Here is a 7,500-nt window from a genome sequence, read left to right as displayed (position 1 = left end):
TTACCCACTTTAAAGAGCAGGATATAAGTATTGCCCACAGAATAGGCAAACCCATCAAAGAAAGAAATAGGCCGGTTAATGTAAAATCCTAGTCGAGAAAATCAAGGAACGAAGTTCTCTATAATTGGAAACAAACAAACAAACAAACAAAAACAGCTGAAGGGTTCTGGCATTTCTGTTCAGGAAGATCTGACTCGGATAAACGCAGTTAGGCTGAAGGACTGTCTAAGCACGAACACGTCCAACATGCCTGGTCCAAAAATGGCAAATCATATGTCAGTCTGAACACCACCGGCCGCGTGCTGCAAGTAGCAGGAGGAGAACTGGAGGATTTTCTGTGTGGGGAAGTAAGAAAAAGTGACGGCCCGAGGAATGCGGACCAGAGGCACCAGTACCAGCAGAACCACCGCACAGGACGACAGACATCCGCTAAAACATATACCGGTACTGTTGAGACGACTAGCGGTAGACAGTCACAATCCCCCGTCTCTTCCCGATCTCGATTCCGACCTTCATCCTCCAGTCCCTGCATTCCCGAAAAGCCCCCTCCCAGCATTCCCTTTAGACCTTCAACCACAGCAGTGGACTGTCTCTCTGCCATGCCAGCCGCTCCAGTGGCTTCCATCCCGGTGAACAGCTGCGTGCAGGCAGCGTGCATCTCTCCCACTCCTACAGGACCAAGGCAGGCTGCTGGCCCTGCTTCTTTGGGAACCCGGCAGGTTGCTGTCTCCACTCCTGTGGGAACCCGGCAGGTTGCTGCCTCCACTCCTGTGGGAACCGTGCAGGTTGCTGCCTCCACTCCTGTAGCAAAGACTGCCCTCTCCCTCCCCCCAACCCTTTTGGCAAAGCTTGTCAGAGAAAACATGTCGAATTTTCATGTGACTTTGAGATAAGTGTGACAGGCAGTAAAATCACTGTACAAGTTTCGTGTTTACGTTTGAATTTGATGCAGATTTTTCTAAAGAATTTTGCCAGGAATAACCCTTTTGTTGCCGTGGGTTCTTTTACGTGCGCTAAGTGCGTGCTAGCACACGGGACCTCGGTTTATCGTCTCATCCGAATGACTAGCGTCCAGACCACCACTCAAGGTCTAGTGGAGGGGGAGAAAACTATCGGCGGCTGAGCCGTGATTCGAACCAGCGCGCTCAGATTCTGTAGCTTCCTAGGCGGACGCGTTACCTCTACGCCATCACTCCACTGCAAGCAGCTCTTGGAAAATACCAGCACATGACAGTCGAGTAAGCGCTTGGAAAGTGAGCGGAGGAGCACAAGTGCCATTAGCCCCCCCCCCCTCTCTGTCTGTCTGTCTGTCTCTCTCCATCGATGACGTAGCTCTATGTACTTTCGGCATAGGAATCATAATTAATTCAGTTTTTTTTAAGTGCGCATAGTTGGTTCTTTTTTTTTATTACTATGTTTTTTAAACGCCCGTAGTAGGTGTTTTGTGGTTCAGCTAGGTGGTGGAACCCATCTGTAAGTGTAGATACAAGAGAGAATTTTTTTTTTAAGTTGTGGATTGGCAGTTGCTGCTAGAGCTTATGGTGGCTTTGAGGGGATGATGGTGATGGTGTGGGTATTTGTGTGGCGCCTGTCTTCGATGAGAGACCGGGTGAGTGGATTGATGCAGTTTGGGTCAAGCTGGTTCTGCTGAGATGGGCTGACCTCACGATGTCATTCACGAGATAACTATTCTGTCTCCACAGGACCATTCATTTACTCCACTCTTCCAAACACACTTTTATAGGTTGGTTGTATTTTCTCCGCCGTTGATTGCTTGATATGCTCACTTAAAACGTGTATGTGAGCAAGAAAATGCCAGAGATAATGTTTTTTGTTTGCTTGTTTTTTGTTTTGTATAATTATGTCCGATGAATGGAAAAGCAGTCGCCCTACCCGTGGGGGTGCCGGGGATGTTTCAGTATAAATAGCATCCCCGACTTTTGGAAATCTGTGTAGAAATTTCCTCTTTTCTATCACTTTCTTTGTTTCTGCCTATTTCTTCTGTCATTGTTGTCTCCTTTTTATGCCTTACCAGTCCATTCCACTTTCTTTTTTCGAGCAGGCCTTGACAGTTTTATTTGTTTGTTTGTTTGTTTGTTTTGTTCTATTTTCCGCAGTCTATGATGTGCTATCTTTGCTGTTTTGCGATTGGGTAGGGAGATGTAAACAATGGGATGGTACTAGCTACCCATTCTACAGCGCTGTTTGCCTTATGGCCTTTTTAAGTAATTTTGTTTGGTATGAAGTATTGTTCTTTTTTCCTTTTTCACGATTTGATTTTTTTTTTCAATAGAGAATAGTATGTGAATCAAGAATGTAACCACTGCATTGCGTGATTATGTACGTTGAACGAAATAGTCGCCCTCCGTTTCCCTCTTCGTACTTTCGTATTTTTCGCCAGTGAAAGAAGGAAGCCCGATGGGGTTTGACAGAGCAGGGGAAACAAAAATTAGGGTCAAGTCGTTGTGGCAATCGTGTACTGGAAGACAATGTGTGTGCGTGTGCGTGAACATGTGTGTGTGAGAGAGAGAGAAGGAGGGGGAGGGAGGGGGAGAGAGAGAGAATATAGCTGTTTATATCAATTAAGTATACCACCACTGCATTGCGTGGTTGTGTGCGATGAACTAAACAATTGCCTTTTTCTTTTATCTTTTTATCCTTAATCCATTGCCTGAGAGGGAATGGGGGTGAGGATCGAGAATAAAGCAAAGGATTTAAAGATGACGTTTAGCAGCAGTAGATATCAGTGGGGGGTGATAGGAGAACGGTGATACAAGGATCATGATTAGCGGTTTCAGGAGGGGTGTATGCGAAAGATGAGTACAAAAAACAAACAAACAAAAAACAAAACAAAAAAAAGAAGGGGAAAAAAGGGGGACAAAATAAAAACAGGGGATGGCCTAAGGAGGTTATTCTTGGATCTATTTTATTTTATTTTATTTTTCTTCGTTTTTCTTTTATTTCACCCAATGAGATAGCTTCTAAAGATTTTTTTTTCTCTCGAATATTAATTTCTTTTTTCATACTTTTCTTGTGTCCAAAATTCGAACAACAGAATGGCTGGTATGATGGTACTTTCAGAATCATTAAGAGGATCACGGAATCAGTGATGCACGAGGGATAGTCATGTAAACAATAATGGTGCACTCCATAGTTGGAGTGTACACTTAAATGTTTTTTATGTATGTTTAGGTGTATGTTTTGTGTTGCTTGCGCGTGCCTACACACCTGCTGTCTTATCTCCAGCCCTCACTGTGGGGTGTAATCAAGGTTCCATGTGTCTCTCTCTTTTAAATGTTCAAATGTTGATTTGAAATTTGTCCTAGTAATTCTATTCATAGTTTTCTGTACAAATGTTTTTGAAAAGAGTTGTGAAACACAATGTTAATAATATCAGTTAAGTGGAAACTTACGCTATCTCATTTCTAACGTTTTGATTCTTCACTGTCGTTGACCTGTGGCTTGACCCCCTTCACCAATTTCCCCAATTCCTACCATCACCACTACCCCCCAAAATGAGATCGTTTGGTTGTGATGATTGTTATGACATAGAGCTTTACTGTCATGAACGTTATGATAAAATTTTGTTGTTTTGAACTTTATTATAAAGTTTCCGTCTGGTAAACTTTATGATATATTTTCTGTGTATATGAATGTTGTTATATAGTGTTTTGTCATGGGGAATGACATTGTCTTAAGTTTTGTTGTGGTAAAATCATTGAAACAATTTTTGTTACCGCGGTAAACATTTGGCACGTACTTTTGTTCTGATAGATATTGTGATTCACAGTTTTGTTGTGGTGAAAATTATCACTTTTATCATGCTGACGATTGCCATGATGTGTATGTCAAGTGTTCTGGGTCTGTCGAACTGTAGGATCTCCAACAGAATGTTTGTTTTGTTACTGGTCTGAGTCTGTAGACACCAGTCTGGATTACTTTCCATGTTCATGCTTGTACCCCCACTCCCCCTTCCCCCTTCCCTCAACATCCACCCCCTCCCATCCCATGATTCCACCTGCATTGTCAGTCACATGACAGATGCTATTGTGTATCGGACAGACTGTTTCACAACAGATGCTTCCTCTGTTGGGATGACGATTATGTTATTGTTTTGTTTTTTGAGTATATATATATATATATATGTATGAATGTATATGTATAATCCAAGGTCATTTTCATATTTTCCTTCCACCTTCTGTCGTTACTAACTTTTTTGATTCTTTACTGTCATTACATCCTTTATTATTTCTTTCATCGGCCTGTGACTTTACCCCTTAACCCATTTATCCAAATCACCCCCTTCCCCGCAACCCCCTAACAACCCCACTCCCCCCCCCCACCCCCACCCCCTCCCCGCCCCCAATCAGTGTGCAGCCATTGAAATGGATAGCAGACAAAATGACTGTGACGTCCAGGCGGAGAGATGGTGAGCACAGAGCTGAGCACGAGTTGTCCATCCCGCAGTGTTACTGACCAGGAGGACCTGTGTGGACCCTGTGTGCAACAGATGCATTGTGTGTGTGGACGTGTTTCCTGATGTGGAGGTGATCCCTTCACTGGACTGGCTGCTGCCTGCAGTCCCTGTCCTGCACAGTGCAGTGCTGGTCAGCTCTCTCCTGGTGGGGAACGGGCAGGCGTTGGCTGTCTTGGAACTGTTGTGTGGCTGGTGTCTCCAAAACATCTGGAGACAATGCTGGCCTGCTTGGTATAACTGATTACCTGCCTGTAACTAACAGCAACAACTAAATGATTATTGTTATGGCCATGCCAGCTGCACAGGGGTGAATTCATTAAGCTACAGTCGTTATGACGACGACTTGAAAGTCACCTGCTTTCAGACATGTGACTGTACTGCTGCATTCTGTGACGCTTTTGCTGCTGCATACTGTATATATGAATAGTATATCGTAGTTTGATATATTATCTGTTCCTGCAGCATTTTGAAAATTGTTTTTCTTCTTTGTGTGACTTTCTGCTGCATGTCGCTATTACCATCATCATCATCATCATCATCATCATAACCACCGCCATCATCACCACCATTCTCTTCGCCATCATCATTGTATTTGGAGTTTGATTACGTCAGCTGTGATTTATAGATTTGAAACGCAGCATGTCTATGTATCCGAGCTTCATGGTGTCAGTGGAAACAAACATTCTGAAAGGAATCAAGTCACCTGTGTCTGTCAAAGGTCAGTTATTGACTGCATGATTTCCCATCCGGAGGGGCTGTAGACAAACCAGTCTGGTCCCTCGACTTTTCTGTGTTTGTTATTTGTACAGACATTTTAGTATGACGATGCTATATTCTTTATGCAGCAGATGTAGTGTAGCGTATATGGACAGTCCGCACGCTTTTACACCCCCTTGTAATTGCAATAAATAAGAGTATAAAAGAAGCACATATTGATAATTCTTGATGATGACAATGAAAGGTCAAACAGAATGCAGGTCATGCAATATTCACGATGGAAGCAGACAACAGACCAACGTGGAACGTGGAAGCAGAAAGACATGTTGCTCACGTTCTAACTTCTGTCGGAAATGTGACTGCAAGACAGAACACACACCTGGCCTTTCTTCTGACGATCTTTGTTCTGCTGCATGAGGGATTTTTTCTATTCAGAAAAAATTGTCTGTAGATAAGTGTTATATTTTTTGCTCCAGCAGTGTATTCTTTATATGCTTTTTTCCCCTGGTTAATCCATCATGTTTACATGTGTACCATTTCTGAAGAACCCCCAAAAGTTTTGAGTCACAGCTGTGTGTCTGTCCATGGACTGTGATTCTCACCACTCATGGACTGATTTCTGTATGCCTTGTTTCCATGGAAACAACATTGGAACAGAGGCCAAACCTGTCAGCCATGTTGACCTTTGACATGGCAGGTCACGTGATTAACGAAAACGGTCCCTGGCACAGTAAAGACTGTGATGACACCTGACCTTATTGTGCAGTACATAACGCTGTAAAATCCCACGGCTTGTCACGTGATCTATGGGGAAGGTCAGGGTCACAACAGAGTAAAATTTCTCTGACCTTCCATTTCGAGAATTTTGACAAATCTGGATCAAACAGTGATATTGATACTTCATTCTGTTTTTGCATGTCTGACTTATCAGAATAAGGTCTATACCTTAAAAGAAAACAAAAAAGAAACACTTGTACATAAAATTTAGTGGAGAATTTGCAGTGAATTTGAAGAAAAAAATGTGGTAGTAGTTTGCTTGGTTTCCTGTGAAATTATTCTCTTGTAACTTTTTCGAACGTGTTTATGTTTTAAATATCGCACCCCGTCCCATCTTCCCACCAGCACGCACTTCCCTTTCCTTCTCCTTGTGTCGTTACATCTGAACACTGACTTCCTGTCTGTCAGAGTGTTCTTACATCTGAACACTGACTTCCTGTCTGTGAGAGTGTTCTGACATCTGAACACTGACTTCCTGTCTGTGGAAGTGTTCTTACATCTGAACACTGACTTCCTGTCTGTGAGAGTGTTCTTACTTCTGAACACTGACTTCCTGTCTGTGAGAGTGTTCTTACTTCTGAACACTGACTTCCTGTCTGTCAGAGTGTTCTTACTTCTGAACATTTACTTCTATTTGTGAGGGTCTTCTTACTTCTGAACACTGACTTCCTGTCTGTGAGAGTGTTCTTACTTCTGAACATTTACTTCCTGTCTATGAGAGTGTTCTTACTTCTGATCACTGACTTCCTGTCTGTGAGAGTGTTCTTACTTCTGAACATTTACTTCCTGTCTGTGAGAGTGTTCTTACTTCTGAACACTGACTTCCTGTCTGTAAGACTGTTCTTACTTCTGAACACTGACTTCCTGTCTGTGAGAGTGTTCTTTCTTCTGAACACTGACTTCCTGTCTGTGAGAGTGTTCTTACTTCTGAACATTTACTTCCTGTCTATGAGAGTGTTCTTACTTGTGAACACTGACTTCCTGTGTGTCAGAGTGTTCTTACTTCTGAACACTGACTTCCTGTCTGTGGAAGTGTTCTTACTTCTGAACACTGACTTCCTGTCTGTGAGAGTGTTCTTACTTCTGAACACTGACTTCCTGTCTGTGAGAGTGTTCTTACTTCTGAACACTGACTTCCTGTCTGTCAGAGTGTTCTTACTTCTGAACACTGACTTCCTGTCTGTCAGAGTGTTCTTACTTCTGAACACTGACTTCCTGTCTGTGAGAGTGTTCTTACTTCTGAACACTGACTTCCTGTCTGTGAGAGTGTTCTTACTTCTGAACACTGACTTCCTGTCTGTCACAGTGTTCTTACTTCTGAACATTTACTTCCTGTCTGTGAGAGTGTTCTTACTTCTGATCACTGACTTCCTGTCTGTCAGAGTGTTCTTACTTCTGAACATTTACTTCCTGTCTATGAGAGTGTTCTTACTTCAGAACACTGACTTCCTGTCTGTGAGAGTGTTCTTACTTCTGAACATTTACTTCCTGTCTATGAGAGTGTTCTTACTTGTGAACACTGCCTTCCT

At 42.8% G+C, this 7,500-nt stretch overlaps 1 protein-coding gene across 2 annotated transcripts in view; it reads left to right on the top strand.

Annotated features, from left to right (window-relative positions):
* Positions 1 to 7,500, top strand: part of LOC143288500 (uncharacterized) — an 18,970-nt gene that overhangs the window by 10,264 nt on the left and 1,206 nt on the right. For both annotated transcript variants that reach the window (XM_076597073.1, XM_076597072.1), the window contains exon 2: positions 1 to 7,500. This exon is cut by the window's left edge and continues 3,472 nt beyond it; it is cut by the window's right edge and continues 1,206 nt beyond it. The gene's annotated coding sequence lies outside the window, so the exon portion shown is untranslated.

Source organism: Babylonia areolata, chromosome 12 (genome assembly GCF_041734735.1).
Source record: "Babylonia areolata isolate BAREFJ2019XMU chromosome 12, ASM4173473v1, whole genome shotgun sequence".
NCBI classification, from domain to species: Eukaryota; Metazoa; Mollusca; class Gastropoda; order Neogastropoda; family Buccinidae; genus Babylonia; species Babylonia areolata.
Note: the sequence above shows the minus strand (reverse complement) of the source record. Positions and strands in the feature narration are given on the sequence as shown.